Here is a 20,199-nt window from a genome sequence, read left to right as displayed (position 1 = left end):
ACACAGTCATTTTTAGTAATCCAGTAACCACACATAAACACAGCTGCAGATGTACATACAGTATGGTGAAACACAATTTGCAATGATAAGGGATAAAATATGCTTAAAGTGCAGCTCTTTGATCATGCATACATTTTTTCATTGATGGCCTTGTCGTCTTGCAGTGATAGCAATGGCAAGCTTCATGGAGACTTTGTCTTAGACAATTAGGTTACTTGTAGATAATTAGATTAACACCCCTGCTGTTTCTGACATGGTGCTCAATTCATCTATACCAATAGGGTGTTGGTTGATGCAATACTGTACAGGTAAGTTGGCCTGAAGCCTTGAGGCTAGACCTTCTGTCAGAGAATTCTCTGCCGCGGGGCGGGGGGCGGGGGGGACGACTATATCAACGGTCTTTTCTTTGTTTTTGTTATTTTAAAAAGTGTTTATATTTTAAACAAATTGTTCAACACAATGTAATCTCTGTTTAGAGGCCTGAGATAGCAAGGAGAAGCATTGGTACGGATTAGAAGAAAACTGAAAAGGGAGTAAAGAAATCATAAAGAAATCTCAGCAGAGCACTGAATCACAACTGACTGTGATGTCATAACAACGTGACACATGAGCAGGGACAAGTCACTAGAGTATGAAGTGGTGATTTGTGAACTTACTGAACATATTGTGACAGGGGATGCAGTGCCACTACCAGGAAATGCACATTAAATGTGGTGTTTACACTCGTATTTAGGATTCAGTCAATGACAAAAATAACCGTTTCGCGATTTGAGCATTGACAAATTATCAAAGCACAAAATGAAAGGTTATTTCAGTCTTTGAGCAAATTATTATCGAAGCACAAAAGAGACAGCTTCTTCGGTCTTTGAGTAAAGTGATATAATTAAATTGCAAAATGTAAAATACCAAACAAGTAAAGAACTGAAACACTAGACAGTTTAGGGGCTCCCGAGTGGTGCATCCGGTAAAGACGTTCCTTGTGGAGTGCAGGATGCGCCCTATAGCCTGGACGTCGCTGGTTCGAGTCCAGGCTATATAGCTGTGTTGTCCTCTGACGCTGTAGCTCTGAGGTTGCTACTGTGTGGTCCATTGGTTAAAGAAAAGGGCTTGTAACCAGGAGGTCCCCGGTTCAAATCCCACCTCAGCCACTAACTCATTGTGTGACCCTGAGCAAGTCACTTAACCTCCTTCTTCTCCGTCTTTCGGGTGAGACGTAGTTGTAAGTGACTCTGCAGCTAATGCATAGTTCACACACCCTAGTCTCTGTAAGTCGCCTTGGATAAAGGCGTCTGCTAAATAAACAAATAATAATAATAATAATAATAATAATGGTGGGCCTGCAGTGTGTAAAAGAAGCGGTCGGGTGATGGCACATGCTTCGGAGGACAGCGTGTGTTCGTCTTTGCATAGAGGTAGGTGGGTGCCAGGTTGTGGAGGGCTTTGTAGGTGAGGAGGAGTGTCTTAAAGTCATATTTTCTTTATTTGTTTTTGCTTTCTTTCACTTAAGCTGTGATTAGACAAACGTGGATTGACATTTGATTTTGCAGTTTAATCAAATACTGTACCCCTTTGCAAATGAGGCCACGGTTACAATGGGTTAACTTCCTGCATAAATAATTAATCATTGACTTGTATCTTCTAAATATAATTTACTGATTTTATGTTCATTCAATAAAAAAATATTGTATTAAAGTTTGTTTCACGTGATGCCCATTTTTAACACCCTGCAATTAATTGCTAATCGCAGATTGAGCAGCATCTTTAAAAACTGTTCGGGAAGTGCATTTTCTCAAAGCACATTTCGCAATTTGAGTATATCGCTTTACTCAAAGACCGAAGAAGCTGTCTCTTCTTTTTGTGCTTTGTTCTTTGCTTGTTTGATATTTTCCATTTTGCAATTTGACCAAAATTTGCTCAAAGACCAAAATAACCTTTTAATTTCGTTCTTTGATCATTTGTCAGTGCTCAAATTGCGAAATGGTTATTTTTGTCAGTCATGGACCGAATCCTGACTATGAGTGTGACATAGATATATAGATAGATATAAGAAATGGTTTTTAAAAAATGTACACCAAAGGTTTAAAAGATTTTAAAATCTTATTTTCAGAACGTTTCGGGCAAAAGTCCTTCAACTGTTTAAAAAGAAAAGTAAACACAGTGCAGTAAACTTGTTATTCAAAATTTGTAACTATACACAAATTCTGTGGATGATGTCATGATTATTAGAATAGAATGTTCATTCCCAGAGGTTCCAAAGTTCCCAGTTTGAAGATAAACTCTTGTTCCTTTTGTTCCTGAGCAACATTTGTTCCATAGCACTGATTGATCACACAGACTGTGATGTCTTCAGCAGTGTGATCACTGTTGAGGTGACGGGCTATTGGAAATGCAGTGGTGTTAATGCGAATGCTTCTGAAGTGTTCTACAAACCAGTCTGCTAAACGCCTTTTAGTTTCCCCAATATACAATTTGTTGCATTTCTTGCAGATAATGCAGTAGACTCTTCCTTTAGAGGTACATGTAACATGTTCATGAATGTTGAATGAAGGGTGGTAAGTGAGGACCAGAGGGATTCTATCATCTTTGTGTTGTATATTGTTATTATATAAAGCATTTTTTCTATTTATATCTGAAATGCAGGATTTAGCTTTAGTGATGATCTTGTCCGGAAAGCCACAATTTCCAAAAATTTGAGTTTAACATTGAATCCATGGTCAAACCCTAACCTATGGGGGTGCGGATAATATTTTTAAAACAAAAGTTAAACATGAAGTGTGCTTGAAACACATGCCTTGAAAGGGATTAGGACCTTTTTGATCATGAAAAATGGGCTGTCCAGCTGAAAAGACTGAAGTGTGAGGGGATAAATGGCCCATTATGCACTCTGTTGTCAACATCCATTAATTTATTGAATAATTCAGTTGTTGTCTTTTTAGTTACTAGTGCAGGATTTTCAAAATTGCAAATACACTCTGACTTTCTGACTGAATTACAGTGAAAACTTAAACACAGGTAATCTGCAACATTGTTTTTTTTTTCTTACAGCACATTTAGACATATCTTTGGAGACTGAGATTTCAACAGGAATAAAAGGTATGTATTTAAGGGAGTTTTCAAGTGATTTTTACTCTTAAGATTAACAACATACATGGTGTGACTGCGCTGGAGGGGGTTTTAATGAATAGACTACATGGGTGGGTTACAGTATGAGTGCTCTATAATTGCAAAGCATACAACAAATCTACATGTTTGCTCTTTCTGTCACATTTTGACAACACTGTCTTAAGATTTAGGGAGAGGACATTTGCGTACTTCAAAACTGAACTCAAATGGGTCTGCATACTTTGAGTACTAATTATATCTCCTTTAGTCTCTCAGGGTCAATTGCAGCATATGAAATTTAGTCCACTTGAGGTGTCCAACAGGGAGATTTAAGTGAGTTTGATCCACTTGATTGGACTAACAGTAGTGTATTTGTAGCATGTTAAGTGTCCTATCTATTTTATACTATATAACTATATATGTTTTTCAGCTTCTCGAACCCTGTGGAGTTCACATAAACAGTTTTGAAAATTTCAAAAAATGTAATAAAAAAAAATGACCAGAAGTAGTAAACAGTTGTCAGTTTGTTCTATGTTGGTAAGCCACAGCCTCAAATATGGAAGAAGCCTCTTTAATTATCAGAAGCAATCAGTAATTGTTCTACTGTAGTCAAATGCCGGGTGTGTGTACTGCAGTTAAATTTTATTATAGCTCATTCATTAATGATTGGTACATTTGTATAATGCTATATTACTCACTGTGTCTCTCAGTACTTGGATTGGTAGACTTTTTTTAAACGTTTGCTGCCATCTTCCCAGGACCCCCTTGAAATGAGACGGACATGTCAATGAGTTGAATAAGTAAATACAATTAAATAATAATAAAAATAACTTTACAACATTATGATATATAGAACCTAGTTTATAGTAGATTTACTTGTGTATAAGAAGAGATGACTTTTGATCAGTAATCATGCAGGCAAGCAGGGTGGGGAAGACTTTATTTGTACTTAAACACTGAGTGAGTCATTCATTTTACAGTAGTTATGTGTTTCCTGATTTATACATAGACCCGTCGTATTACTTCATTATATCATTAAATATGCTTAGGCTCAGAGAATGGGCAAATATAGTTATATATGTGTGTCAGGATGCTAGACAGGCAAATTCTATTTGAGCAAGCATTCAGTGATTCATTCATTTCATTAAGATGCCCAACACTCTACTAAATCATGTCAATGATTAATGCATGAACTCCTGTAACTCTGCAGTATACCGTAATTCATTTAGTAAGACCAGTAAAACCATCAGTGGATAATGGGACGCAATTTCAAAGTGAGTTAGAGAGGGGAACATATACCTAATACCATAAAACTTGCACCATCTTAAACCAATGCCTGAAACACAACTAACGGATTAAAGTGTCCAATAAAAGGGCAATTCACACACATTGGAAAAATAACTTGAAAACTACAAATGCTTTTTGAAGGGTTTATTTAACTTAAATATTAGTTTTCACTTGTGCAGAAAAAACAATGGCAGGGATTTGAAAAAAAAAATAAAAAAACATAATGTTTACTACTGTTTCTGCCTGAAATACACACTGTTTGACATCCTCTGCTTTATAGTTAATTCAGTGCGGTGAAATAAAGCCTTCACAACCCATTCTGAAATATTGCAGTTTTACATATAATCTTATGATATAACAGCATTGGAAATCTTTATACTTTTGTTACATTTAGCTGGGAATTGCAGCATGGGATTGGAACAGGAAGGTGAAAAGTAGTTTTGCATTTATTTAACTTCAAATCATTGGTAATATACTTTAGGTTAGGTATTGTATTAAACTGTCTATGTATAGGATTGATTAACATATGATTGATTAGGTTTGACCTGTCAGAGCAATATACAGTAAATAATAAATACATTAAATGTAGGAAAACACCAGATTTTATGTCTCCAGTTTTTAGGAAGATACAGGAATTAAGATCCAGTAGAGTTCAGAGGGGCTGCTGTATTTGAGAAACAGTTTTATTCTAGAAATACATGACAATTTAGAAGTGTATGTCTATTTTCTTTATTTTTCATATTATATGTAATTTTTTTTGGAAAGCAGTGTGGCCACTAGTAAGTGTTGGTGTCCGTACACTCTAAGGTCACCAAAAAAATGTGCTTGAGAACCACTGCTCTAAACTATACAACTTTGACAAGGACACCCCCTTGGTAAAGTAGTAATGAAGCCATTGGCAAAGAAGCCAGTTCAACAAAGTCAAATACAATGTGCATGCTGTTCCTTTACTATTGATTTACACATGCACACACCAAGGCCTAAATTCCTCTGGTGGTGTAGAAACTGTCCTGGGAAACACTTAATCATCACGTTAAAATACAGTAAACACACCTGTATGGTCTTGAGGGAAAGGTCTATGTCATTGTGGCCGTGACCTGGTATACTTGCCTTGGGCGGCCGAGGAGAACAAAAGAGACTGAGGTAGAGAGATTGACGTTGTTAAGCCGACACAGGCGCACGGGATTTAATCAATAAACACAAACAAAAAGTAAACAATGTCATGTGACGCTACCAGCAATGGCAGAACACAGAGGACGATACAAGACTGTACAAACACTCAAAATAAAACACAATATGACAAATTCTAAATCAAAGGTGCCGTGAAAACGGCAGGCCTTGCAGCAGCCCCGACCATAGTGATTGCCATGTTTTTATACTGGAACAGCTGATTGCTTTCAGCTGCTGCTCCATGCAGACAGGTAATCGTCCCAGACGGAGCGCCACAGCAGTTAAACAATTAAATCAATTTATTTACAACATTAACCCAAAAATATACAATAAAACTACATATTTCCCATGTGCAGGGCTTCTGCCCTGCCACAGTCATTAAGGCCATTTGAAGGCCAATAGTTACAATACCTTTGGTGTTGTGTATATTTGATTTGGTACCCAAAATGACTTGCAGATTTTTACACATTGTTAAGTTATCAACAAAGCAACATGATATTTTCTTTTTTCTTTTGTATTTATTTATTTTTAACTGGATACCCCAGTGGCATTTTGTTATCTTGTGTTTTTTTTTTTTTTTGGAGTGAATTACATTTTCCTTCCCTAGCTCCACTCTAACAAAAGATTTCATTGTTTTTATTTTTTTTTATGGATTTTTTTTTGGGGGGATACAATAAAGTTGTGTTATATAACAGGAGATATTCAGGATTAATGATCTGCTTGCTATGTTTTGTGAGTGTAGGAATGTTAGTAGTTAGCTAACCAGAGACAAACTGAAAGTGCCAGCAGGAAAGTAAGAACTGAGGGAGTAAGATCTTAATTTCTAAACAATATATATCAGATCAATAAAAATAGATAACATAGATGCTTAAAAACAATGTTACAAGATATCTGAAAAAAGCAGATGCATTAATATCAGTTATTATCCTAATATCAATATATGAATTAAACTGCTATCTCTTGATACATTTGCCTCATATACATCATACCCTTCATCCATATATCCAGTATAGTTCAGCTTGCTTCATTGGAAGGTGCGGGATAGGTCAGACCCATCTCTTCTCCACACACCAGCTGCAATACTGGTGTGCTTGCACTTCGAACACCTGGGTGTTCGCTACCGTGCACAACGGTTACGTGCTGCAGTTTGGTTTGGGACCTCCACCCTTCCGAGGAGTCACGCACACATCCGTGACAGACCCTCTTCAGGTATCGGTACTCAAGAAAGAACTTACCGTAATCCTGGGTCCCTGAAAGAGAAGACGACTACCAACCAGCGAATTCGTATCAGTCGCCCTCACGGCTTCGATGCAAAAAGAGAAATGGCTTCCGTGTAATGATGGCTTTAACCCCTCGTAGGCAGGACCGAGGGTGTCATACCAGGAAGGGGCCAATCGACATCTCTGGTATAAAGAGCTCAGAAAATACCTAGCAATAGGCAGGCATATCCCATATGTAATGTTTTGGTGGTCGTCTTCTCTTTCAGGGAACCAGGGTTATGGTAAGTAACCTAACATTTTGTACCTTATTTTTATTTCAGTCACTGAAGAGTGACTGGATCTGATTCCTGCCATGACATAGCTCTCACACAGGAACCAGAGCGGCCTAGGATGCAGAATTCAGTCTGGCTGGACAGACCACTCTCAAGCAGACTGGGCCCATTGGCGGCAAAGCTGTGCTCGGTTTGTGTGTCTAAGATTTGTAGGAGATTAGATCTATTTCAAGATGTCTGTTTCATGGTCTCACTCCTTCCAAAAGGCAATCATTAAAAGATTGGGTTTCTGGAAGTATCAGCAGAAGCAAGGCCCCAGGTCTAAAGTAAACCACTTAGTCAGTACTTTACTTTGGTAGGAGTGCTCTGAATTACACTTTTGACACATTCGTAGAGTCCACTGAAGCGTATATTTTTGCAGGGAACTTTGAAATCATCGGCTCCCAAAATTGCAAAGAAAAAAAAAGGCTTAAAAATAAGCTTGTAAGTTATTGGGTTATATAAAAACAGTATACAATGACCATGAATAGAGTTAGTGCGTTACTATAATCCTGAAAGGTAAACAAAAGTAACATATTTACAGTACTGGGTATCTAGTATTACACTTTAAGTACATTCATGAAGGACTTTTCCCAAATTCGTTACAAGGAAATGAGAGTTATAATTATAGTTCTTGTATGGCCCACTAGAATAGCCAATTCTGCATGTTTTGAAATCTATCTCCAGCTTCTGATCTGATGTGTGAACCCAGGAACAAGTCACTTCTTTCTTTCTTTCTTTCTTTCTTTCTTTCTTTCTTTCTTTCTTTCTTTCTTTCTGTCTGTCTGTCTCACTTTGGGCTCCAATGGAAAGAGACATGACCTGTCATTTTGGCTCCAAAATTAAAAATAATGTGTAAAAAATAATGTAATTGTATGTAAAAATAATGTGATATCTTGTAACAATTGTAAGTCGCCCTGGATAAGGGCGTCTGCTAAGAAATAAATAATAATAATAATAATAATAATAATAATAATAATAATAATAATAATAATAATAATAAAATAGTACTTGTTTTTTTGGTTTTACTTTACTGGAATAGGTATCATAAAATTAATAAATAATATACAGGATTGTCATGTCAAATGTAGATTATATTGTTAAAAGTATCAATAATAACACTTTAAATATATATTTTTTGAATTGCACATTTTTGCAGTATTTTTGTTGTTTACATTAATTTGCATCAAACTTAAAATGAATTCATACAGTTTTACGATTATTTTTTGCAGCGCAAATCACGATTTAGCTGCATTTATTTTCTCAAAAAAACCCCACTGATTTCCTGTCTCAAACTACAATTTTTCCAACTGATGTTAAGTAAATTCCAAATGTAATCTTCAATAAAAGGATAAACAGCCAAATACCTTTCAGGTAGAAGTGAAAAGTTGACAAACAAGAATTGAAATAATCAATTTCTTGTGTCGGCTCCTCCAATTGTTTATCCCCCTACTTAAATAATGAATATGTTTACCTTTTTGAGATAAGAATTAGATGTGTTTTTGTGCAGATGAAATGTAAGGTGTATATTATTAGAGATTTCAACCTACCCACACATCTCTTGCTGGGCAGGGGGTTCATTATCCAGCTCCTCTGTGGGTCACACTGCTCCACAGACACGTCTGACAAGCCAGTCCCGAAGGACTTTCACTCATAAGTTGCTGTGGAGAACCTCCTGGCAGCTGATGTTCTGGAATTGTAATTAAAGATGAGACATGCACTCTTCCCTGCGCTGCATGCCAAGAGATGATTAGGTTTTCCAGTGCTGCTGATCTATTTTTCATAAGCATTTGAGAGCAAATGCATAATAAACAAAACAGCTGGGCCTGTGGTCATGGGCAGGTCCTGGTTTTGAAACCAAGGACCACCTTAAGAAAAGCTGAGACTGAACCGGATTATGAATGCAATTCTCTTTTCCACAGGGGCCCCCAGGGACATTTCCACTTCAAGCAGATCCAATTCTAGGGAAGTGTTTCCTCCAATTGTGGTTGATGCTACATACAGTAAACCCCATGTATTGGCGAACTAGGGAACATGGAAAGTATATATGCAAAATGACTAGGAAACTCATGCCCCATATTGTGAGAATGTGTTTGAAATTTGCAAATTTATATTTCGATTACTTTTGACCTATTTTCTTCTGCCTGTGGCGGGTTACACTGGCAAAGTTTCAAGCGCTTTCCAACAGAAATTGACACAAGTTGTTACACTGAATCTTGGTACATGCTTCAAGCAGTAGTTTTAACATTCGCATTTAATTAAACTTGGACATTCATTCCTAGATGTTGATACTACCATCCATAACTATTAACCACTCACTAGTTCTACATTTAGAAATGCTCATGTAAACTTAATAAATTCAATGACAAATATTTCGACTAGTTTAGTCTTTTTCAATGTCTATTTGCGCTATTTGCAGAAATATTCTCTTCTGATATCTAAGGGTTAACACACCAATATTATGTTCTTAAATAGCAAGACAATTGTATCAGCAAATATATTTTCATGTATTTAATATTACTCAGAATAATCAATTAGCAATTTATTTAAACAGTTAGAACTGAATTAATCGATTGTGAATTTCAGTAGATTAAATCACCTAATAAGAGTCTGATCCAGGTGCAGAGAGATGATCATATTGGGTAACAGCAGGCAAGGACAGACGTCGGAAACATGAAAATAGGTTAGATGACTGCTCAAATATTAAGAGGCAGTAGAATTAATAAAAAACTGTCATATGCTGTGATCAATAAAATGTGGAGCACTACAAGGCTTAAGATCACTAGTCTAGCAGCAGTGGTTGCTACTATATGACTGGTAGGTTTTTCCACTGAAAGACTTTAAGAAGCCTAGTGCCATTGCCCTATGTGTATGAAGTGTGTCCATGGAAGCATAACATTAGTATAACTGGAGTTAATGGAAAGCAGCTATTTAACCTTGTTTATACGTTTTTATCAATGCCTAACAAGATCCTTGAAACGCTTATATAAATGTGTTAAGTTTCTTTTTAGTATTGTTATATAGCTTACCATTGATTGATAGATTAATGTTACAGATGAGCCTAATAACATCAAAATATGAAAAAATGTTGCCTTTGATAATTCACAAGAAGACAATCACAGAACAAGATTCAAATGGGACCCTGAAAGTTTAAGCCCCTACCGATTTATTATTTATTGGGCTAAAAAAAGTCACTCGGACCACCAGTCAATAACATCTGGTGGTCCATTAGAGATTTTGGTGGCCCTCATTTTTTCTAAGTGAACCTAAAAATAAAAATAAAAATCTGGTAAGCAAACTGACGTGTTTTCAACTGAATTAGGCAGATTGGGTCTTTGTTGACCAGGGTACTATCGAATTTTGTAAAATAATTTTTAACATCGATAAAATCAGCTCAAAGCAGCTCAATTCAACACCGGTCCATTGACTCTCAATAGATAAGCTTCCCACAAGCTCTCTTTATATCCCATAATGCTTTGCATGCAGAGGTTGATGGAAGTCCCCGTAGATACTCAGCGGCGTTGAGTATCGTGGTGTAATAGAATATCTTTGCTAGTGTGCCTCAGGGCAAATAATTTTATTATCTTATGAGCATGCAGGCCTCTGCAGTGGCTGGCATGGTGAGAAAGGGGAGGGAGATTAAGGCAGAATGTGTCACCATAGACAAGATACCAGACGGTAGGGTCTGTGCAACATATCATTATCACTCATATTGAAGCTTAAATCTTTGATAAAGCATCTAAAAGTATTTCAAGAAGTAAAACAATTAAATGTCGTAATAAAGGGATGTGATAAACGACTAGAAACAAGACTTGAAACCAGGGTACATTTGTAACATGCTGAGGTACCAAAGGATAGCATTGTGTGAACCAGCGTACATTTTGATAGTACCCCAGTCGACAAAGGACCCACTGCCTGAATTAGGACTTCACAATTTGCATCAGCAAGAGAAAAAGTCACAAGACTTTTACTAAGTATTACTTGAAAGACATGGCAAGTAATAAATATGTATAACAGATTATTACATCTGTTTTTATGGCATTTTACTCGTATTAAATGCTAATTTAAAAATCCCACTGATTTAACTACAAAGCAAAATGTCATAGTCGTTTTTTTCTTGTGTGTACTTTGTCATGCAAAAAAAGTACATAAGTAGACACAGTGTTTACTTATTTTTTATTCCCTGCCATTGTTGTTTCTTTGCAATAAACAACGTGGCCAAATACACATTTTCAAATAATAGCGTTTAATGTGGTTTACAGATGCTTTTAGCTGAACAAGCAATTGGAAACTGTCAAATTTAACCTAACTAAACAGTTTAAATAAAATGAAAAGGGGGCGTTGTACAATGAAAAAAAACACTCTTGTTCTGGTTCTCGTTTAATACATTCCTCGTACAAAAAATATGATCACAACATAAAACAAAAACAAAACATTGATCATTGTACATAACATTTCCCTTTCAAGTTGGGCCAGAGGTGGAAAGCATGTCATGTACCTGTACCTGTATCCCCCGATTCTGACTCGCTTCCCAAATCTGAAACTCTGACTTTACCTGTAAGGGCCGCCACACACTAGACGTGATGTGATTTTTCATTGGGCGACAAGATACTTTCGCAGTGACATGATCATACACACCAGAAGTGACACAGAAGCGATGTAACAGATTGGAAAACTGCCAGATCAATAAAACTGTAATAAACCGCTATTGACAAAACTATGACCAAGACTGGTACATATTCGTCAACATGATGTAGTAATTATGAGTGCCTTTTCTGATGGTATTTCAGCATATATGGCAATAGATCATACATGCCAGGCTTATCCAGTACCTTTCAAATCTGTATCTTTTATAATTGCGATGATCTTTGTCATAAAACTGTATTTTTCCACAGCAAGTATTATTGTTTCCTCCGTCATTTTGGATGCTGCTTCACCGTGCTGTACCACGTGCATTGAAGCTGTTGTCTGATTGATCACCCTAGTTGTCATACAACAAATCGCAAAAAATAGGACTCAATTCAATTTATTTTGCATTCTGCCAGTGTCACCCTCGTGTCACCCCTGCGTTGCCTGTCATGTCGCCAGGGGTGTGAAAGATACTTATCAAAAGTATAGGTTCTATTCAGTGTCGCTTGTTGCATCGTGTTTGGTGTGTAGCAGCCATTAGAGATCACTATTTGGAAGCTTGGGTTGTGTCTGAATCCTAATCTAGGCTGTTTACTTCTTTATTATTATTATTATTATTATTATTATTATTATTATTATTATTATTATTATTTATTTATTATTTATTTCTTAGCAGACTGCCTTACCCAGGGCGACTTACAGTTGTATACAAAAAATACATATCAAGAATTACAGTAAAATTAAGAGCAAGATACAAAATACAGTGACTTTAGTCTTAATAAGAGCAAATACAAAACACAGTACGATTTGATATCGGTGCAGTTCAGGAGCAGATAAGTGTTGATAGTTACATCAGGGTTAGATACGAGTGCAAGTGAAATACAAGATACTACAGATGTTGTCTGAAGAGGTGTGTCTTGAGGAGGCGCCGGAAGGTGGTTAGGCACTGGGCAGTCCTGACATCTGTAGGAAAGTCGTTCCACTACTGCGGGACAAGGGTGGAGAAGGAACGGGCTCTGGAGGCAGGGGGGAGTAGCGGAGGTACAGCCAGTCTTCTACTGCAGGCAGAGCGGAGAGGTCGGTTGGGGGTGTAGGGAGAGATGAGGGTCTGGAGGTTGCTGGGTGCAGTCTGGTCAAGGCATCAGTAGGCGAGTACAAGAGTTTTGAACTGGCTGAGAGCGGTGATCGGGAGCCAGTGGAGAAGTGGAGTAGCGTAGGAGAAGCGAGGCAGAGAGAACAAGCAGCGGAGTTCTAGATGAGCTGGAACGTACAGGTGGCAGATGCAGGGAGGCCGGCCAGGAGGGAGTTGCAGTAGTCTAGGTGGGAGAGTACCAGGGCCTGGACGAGGAGTTGTGTAGAGTAGTTGGTGAGGAAGGGTCGGATTCTTATGTTGCTCAGGAAGAAATCGGCAGGTGCGTGCTACAGTGGAGATGTGCTGGGAGTAGGAGAGGCAGGGGTCCAGGGTTCTTGGCTGAGGAAGAGGGACAGAGTGTGGTAGATTCCAGAGGAATGGAGCTAGAGAGATCAGAGGTGGGGGAAGATGAGGGGAAGAAAAGGAGGTCAGATTTAGAGGTTGAGTTTGAGGTGATGCAAGTGCATCCAGGAGGAGATAGCAGACAGACAGGTAGAGATATGGGAGGGGATGGTGGGGTCAGAGGGGGGAAGGAGAGGAAGATCTGAGCATCATCAGCATAGATATGGTATGAGAAACCATAGGATGGGATGAGGGGGCCCAGGGAACGGGTGTAGGGATTCGGTTAGAGGGGTTAGGGGAGCAGCGGTGGAGAGAGGACAGAGGACGGGAGTGAGGACGGGAGGCTAGCTGTCTATTATACTAACTCGATGGATAAAAGCTGTGTGTGAACTATTCAAATTGCAAATCAACCTCTATTCAATTTAACCACTCACCTGGTACTAATCACAAACAGTAAATCACGTAATTAAAACATCACCTTTATAATGTTACTTAAATATAGCTAATGTTAATTACTTGAAGCAGGATCACTTACCTATCTGCCTCTGACTCTGGTTACCTGTAGACTGCTTACAAAACTTTTTAAACAGAGGATCAAGAGCAGCTGTGTTGATCCTGTTTTTTTGTACTCTATATATATTTATCCCAAATATTAGATGAATCTTTGGTAAGATAGTAAAACGCAACATTTTAGGATTGTCAAATTAATAAAATGTAATACAGTTGGTGCCGCTTTAATCGGGACGCCTTGGGAGAAGTAAATATCTAGAACTAGAAGCGTCTGCCCCAATTAAACGAGAGGCATTTGAGATGCCCTTATTCACCTTTTTCTGTTTGTTTCTAAATAAAGAACAATAATGAAATCACATCACATTATGATTACATGTTAAATACATAATTTAAAATGCAAGTCCATAGTTGTTTTTTTTTATTCCTACACAAATTATTATTTTTTTATTTCTACATGAAATGAAAAATAATAAAATCACATCTTATCACAAGGCGAGGCACCTGTGATGTTAACACGTCAACTTTCTTTGCCTCAGCAGCCTGAGAAACCACAGAAGACTCAGCTCATTCAAGAGTTCAACATGGTTTACGCAATTTACGCAAGCCACAGCATTAATGTCTTAGATTCTGGTATAGTAAGCAAACTTGTTAAATTTGCAGACAACAGAAAAATAGGGGGAGTGGCAAACAAAGTTGCAGCAGCAACGGTCATTCAAAATGAACTGGGCAGACACATGGCAAATTACATTTAATATAGAAAAGTGTAAGGTACTGCACGCAAGCAATACAAATTTCCATTATCAATACCATATGGGAGATACTGAAATGGAAGAAGAAATTTATGAAAAAGATCTAGGAGTTTATGTCTGCTCGGATATATAGTGAAAAGTGTTGAATTTAAATCAAGGGAAGTAATGTTAAAACTTTACAATGCATTAATAAGACCTCATCTAGAATATTGTGTTCAGTTCTGGTCACCTCGCTACAAAAAGGATATTGCTGCTCTAGAAAGAGTGCAAGGACAAGTGACCAAAATTATTCCTAGTTTAAAAGGTATTTCATATGCAGACAGGCTAAAAATTGAATCTATTCAGTCTTGAACAAAGAAGACTATGCGGTGATCTGATTCAAGCATTCAAAATTCTAAAACGTATTGACAATGTTGACCCAGGGAACTTTTTCGACCTGAAAAAAGAAACAAGGACCAGGGGTCACAAATGGAGATTAGATAAAGGGGCATTCAGAACCGAAAATAGGAGGCACTTTTATACAGAGAATTGTGAGGGTCTGGAACCAACTCCCCAGTAATGTTGTTGGAGCAGACACCCTGGGATCCTTCAAGAAGCTGCTTGATGAGATTCTGGGATCAGTAAGCTACTAACAACCTAACGAGCAAGATGGGCCGAATGGCCTCCTCTCATTTGTAACCTTTCTTATGTTCTTATGTAATCACATACTCACTGCACTGTGCTATGTGAACCTGTCTTGCTCTGAAAAGCGATCTCCGTTCACCATTTGAAAATACTGTATCCCAATTAAACAACGTGACATCCCAATTAAACGACATCAATAGATTGGAAAGAATCGCCTCCCAGAGTTGTATCCCACATAAGCATAAATCCCAATTATCAGCATCTCTATTATTTATTTCTTAGCCGACACCCTTATCCAGGGCGACTTAAAATTGTTACAAGATATCACATTATTTTTTACATAAAATTACTCATTTATACAGTTGGGTTTTTACTGGAGCAATCTAGGAATCTTGCTCAAGGGTACAGCAGCAGTGTCCCCCACCTGGGATTGAACCCACGACCCTCCGGTCAAGAGTCCAGAGCCTTAACCACTACTCCACACTGCTGCCCGGTATCCCAATTAGGCGGCGCCGACCGTATTATAAAAATGCAGGTATTTAAAACATTTCAGGTACATTTTGTTTGAGTAACACTTCAAGCAGCCAATAATGACCAGGAGATTTAAGTCTGGACTGCTTGGCATTACCTTTGTGGAACACACATTCCAGATTATTACTGTTTTTTTCAATTTGAGTAGCTTTTTAAACAGCCAATGATAGCAGGGCTTCACCCAGTGCTGGCTCTGATACAGGGGCTTTTAAATCTCAAATATATATATATATATATATATATATATATATATATATATATATATATATATATATATATATATATATATATATATATATGTGCAAATTATTGTACAAATAAAATTCTTAATAGACTAATAACATCTTACTTTGAATTAACGCAGCAGCATTTTTTAAAATTTAAATTGCTTAAAACATCATAAACACTTTCCTGTGCACTTGTGGATTACTGTACTGTGATATTTTGTGAAACCTTGTTGTTTGGGACTGAAAACCCGCCGTTTTACCCCATACCACAAAATAATAACACCCTGTACCGCACTGTGGTTGATCCCCGGAGCCAGCATCGCAGCCGTTGTGTGTGCTGATGTGCTAGGGAGGCAAAATAAGTTGATCCCTGGAGCCAGCATTACACTTGAGCCATCAACACCAGGCAGGAAGGATATCTACATCATCATATGGAAGGAAAAGCAAATGGATGGACACAGATTGATCACATTAGTTTACTGTAAAGCTACGTCTTAGTTGGTGCTTATCTTGGCGAGAGCCGAGTTCAAATCAGCATGAAGTTTTAACATCTACTCTCGTGTAATGGAAATCAAAATAATAATTACTGTGTTATTTTGTGAAACCTTGTTATTTGGGACTGAAAACCCACTGTTTTACCCCTATACTATATGGTGGTAAAACTGCGTGTTTTCAGTCCCAAACAAAAAGGTTTCACAAAATATTAACAGTACAGTGATTATTATTAATTAAAAACTGACTGTTTTAGTAATTTATAAGACTGTTTGGACGTTCACTTTGTCACCCACACCGCTCACCTCCTAACAGGCATGTATACAAAGAGATCAGATTGAAAAAATATATAGAATAGACAGCATACCTTGACAGCCGCAGGCACGACATGGTCCATGCTGGAGGTGAAGTGGTTAATTATTACACCAACAAAGTTAGAAACAAGTCTTTTGAGAACATCTATGTGGTATTAAAAACACTTGTTCTAGTTGTGAAATTCAACAAGCTTGTGTTTTAAATTCTGCAACATAGTGCCATAGAAATGCATTAGCCCATTCCAAATATATTGATTTTAACCATATATATATATATATATTTTTCATCTAGACTTGCTATTCATTTCAAAGAGGATTCTTTAAGATAAATATTTAAACATAGTTCGCTGAACATATACACAAAATATCAGTTCTTCATAGTGTGTTACAGATTTTGAACTTGATCTGCTTTTTCTTGTGCTACGGCAGAGTTAGTCACCTACTGTACACTGCTTGTTGCTATGTGAAGTATCGTGTTAAGAACCAATACCGGTTCGCAAAAACAGTGCGCAATACAACATACTGGAGGCTGTGTGGTCCAGTGGTTAAAGAAAAGGCCCGGTTCAAATCCCACCTCAGCCACTGACTCATTGTGTGACCCAGAGCAAGTCACTTAACCTCCTTGTGCTCCGTCTTTCGGGTGAGACGTAGTTGTAAGTGACTCTGCAGCTGATGCATAGTTCACACACCCTAGTCTCTCTTAGTCACCTTGGATAAAGGCGTCTGCTAAATAAAAAATAATAATAATTACAGGTACGACAAAAAGTATGCAGAGTAGCAATGTGAACATCGTCATATGGTATTAACTTTTGAGGCTATTATATGGAGAGTTGTTTAAAAAAATAAATAAATAAATAAAATTCTGGGGAAAATATTGTAGCATGCACGGGGGAAGGCAGCAGTAGGGCTGGTAGGTAACGTAATCACACACAAAGACATAAACCCGATATACGCTCCTTGCAAGGGAGCTGGCTCTTTTGTACAGCGGTATCGGCAGTTTGCTTTAGTGCGAGAGGTCCCGGGTTCGCGCCCGCCCTCCGCCTGTGTGTGGATTGCCTCGCCCTGTGTGATGCGCCTGCCTGCGGGAACCAGGATTGCTACAATATGTTGCACTTATTCTCAAAATTATAACTGGAACACTGCAGTAGCTTGCTGTGAGAAACCTGAAGAAATTCCATGTCTCTTTTAAGTTTCTTTTTTGTGCATATTGGGCTCTATGCATCATTGTTTTTGACTTGACTTTCTTAGGTTTTTTGTCTTTGTATACCTACCCGCTATGTATTAGTCATTTTCACTCCCATAACTAAGTTTCATCCCTGCTGTGGTAGTTTAGTTACGACTGTTCGTTTCAAAGTATTTTCGTATGCAAACGTACAAATCTCATTATAATATCGAAGTTTTGCGCTTACACTTGATGTATTATAATTTTTTCCTGATTTACAGCTTTGTTTGTGCCTGTTATTTTACGCATGCCTCTCACTGGCGTAGATTCAACAAGCTGTTCTTATGTAAAACTTCCTGTTTAAATGTTTACTGGCTTTTATTTACTTTAAAATAAACATAGACTCAAAAGTTTTCTGCAATATTCTTAAATTAAAGCACATGGATAGGGTACAGACGAGTACAAACATGGGAAACTGGAGAATTACCATGCAAATTTACCATGGTAAACGTCCATATAGAAACAAGGTCAGCTTTATTTATGCTTTCCGTTTTTGGGGACACTTTCTTTTAGATCTATGTTTTGGTTTGTATTCGCTGTGCCCAGGGTCTGCGCTACATTCAACACATCACATTCAGTTTGTCCTATTTTTTTATTTTCTTCTGCTTTCTTTATTGTCACTAAGTGTCACATGTCTGTCGCTTAGTGTCCCAGTGAAATTATTTTGTTAGTTATTTCTTTCCATGTTTCATTTCTTAATGTTTTTTGGCCCTGCGAAGTGTTAAATAATATTTCCTGATTTTTTTCCATTTTACTAACAGATTCATTTCGTCTTTGTGGAAATTTGTTTTCCTTTTCTTTTTGACCAGTGGCATGGTTTTATCAAGGTCGCAATCTGCAGAAGCCATAGCTCGATCCCATTGTATTTGCCTACTACTTCTTCCTGTTCACTATACCACTCATTTATCTTTGCCAGAAGGAAGTTCTAAATCTTGTCTTTCGGCGTTGCAAATCTATTTCTAATGAGATGCAAATTATAATATCTCCTGTATAATGAGCAATAGTTTATGCTGTTCGTAAACTTGCAGTGATATTACAGTAGTTCACAAAGAGCTGTTTAGTACACTACTCACAAAAATTCTACGAAGGACGGAGGCTACGAATTCGCAGTATTAGTACATAGAGCCCACTGTATGTAATGTAAACCACATACATATTTTATAATCATGAAGGTGGAATCAAATGGTTTGATCTGTGTAAACATTGCACATGTCAAACAGCCCTAATTACATCTGCTCTAATTTAGAACAGTGAAGCACAGGATACAGCCTTTGCAGATTTGCCATTGTGGTTGATCAACTGATTAAAATTTCCTTTCAAATGTAATAATATACTGGGATTGTATCATTTGCAATTTCCTCTTTATGTCTCAATTTTGTAGCTTTCAACTAGCATGCAATCTATAATTATATGTCTCTCATAAACACACGACTCATTGAAGTATATAAAGTAAGAACATATTGGGAACACTAAATGAAACTCTGAAGTCATTTTCTCAGATTAGCAACGTGTCTGTGTATTCACTGACTTGGTTGTACCTAATCCACACAAAGGCATTTACTCAAGCAACTAAAATTAGAATAGCACCATGGAATGCCCAGACTGATTTTGAATAGTGACTTTAAGGAACACCATTTTTTATCTTATTTTTAATAAAGGCCTGCAAACTGGAATCATTGTCACTGGAAGTACATCTGGGGCTTTAAGAAGGAAATAAGAAGACACTTGTTTATGAAATGTTGCACTTTAATTTTTGTTGTGTATTAGTAAGGAAAAAGGAGACTGGGACAAGAAGAAACTGTGCAGAAACGTGGTTTATTCCATCATAGCCAGCACTACTGGCAGTGTTGGGTCATAATGCACTAACACTTTAGAGGAAGTTAGTTTGATTTTTGCTTCACAGAATGCCCGATCACAACCCTCAGACCATTTCCATTTTACATTTTTCCACAGTAGCACCATCATGGGGCTAATCAGTGGACAAATTTTGAATAAACTTCCCATAGTAACTTAGAAGGCCCAGGAACTATCTAAGTTTTGGCACATTCTTGGGGACTGGTGCTACAATTGCTTGTGTTTAAATAAGAGGACCCATTCCAGACCCTGTAAGATCTGGTTCATAATTTGCTGAAAAACAGGGGGTCACTAGCTACTCTATACGGTAGTCGGTTATACTTAAACAATCCCAGTGGTGTGTTTATTGTTAAGTATTTCTTTGTTTTCGTTCAGCTCCACTTGCTGGTAAGCTTGGGAGAGGTCTAACTTTGAAAATGTAGTTCCCCCTGCCAAATTCGAAACAGATCTCGGGTTCTTGGAATGGGTTATTGGTCCACCTCT

The 20,199-nt window shown here is 37.6% G+C and overlaps 1 long non-coding RNA gene across 7 annotated transcripts in view; it reads left to right on the top strand.

The window, feature by feature from the left end:
* Nucleotides 1–20,199, top strand: part of LOC117435626 (uncharacterized) — a 247,838-nt gene that overhangs the window by 67,564 nt on the left and 160,075 nt on the right. For all 7 annotated transcript variants that reach the window (XR_009315328.1, XR_009315320.1, XR_009315323.1 and 4 more), the window contains exon 3: nucleotides 3,046–3,093. This is a non-coding gene — a long non-coding RNA (uncharacterized LOC117435626). The remainder of the gene's footprint in view (nucleotides 1–3,045; nucleotides 3,094–20,199) is intronic.

This window comes from Acipenser ruthenus, chromosome 3 (assembly GCF_902713425.1).
Source record: "Acipenser ruthenus chromosome 3, fAciRut3.2 maternal haplotype, whole genome shotgun sequence".
NCBI classification, from domain to species: domain Eukaryota; kingdom Metazoa; phylum Chordata; class Actinopteri; order Acipenseriformes; family Acipenseridae; genus Acipenser; species Acipenser ruthenus.
This window is presented reverse-complemented; position numbering and strand designations above follow the sequence as displayed.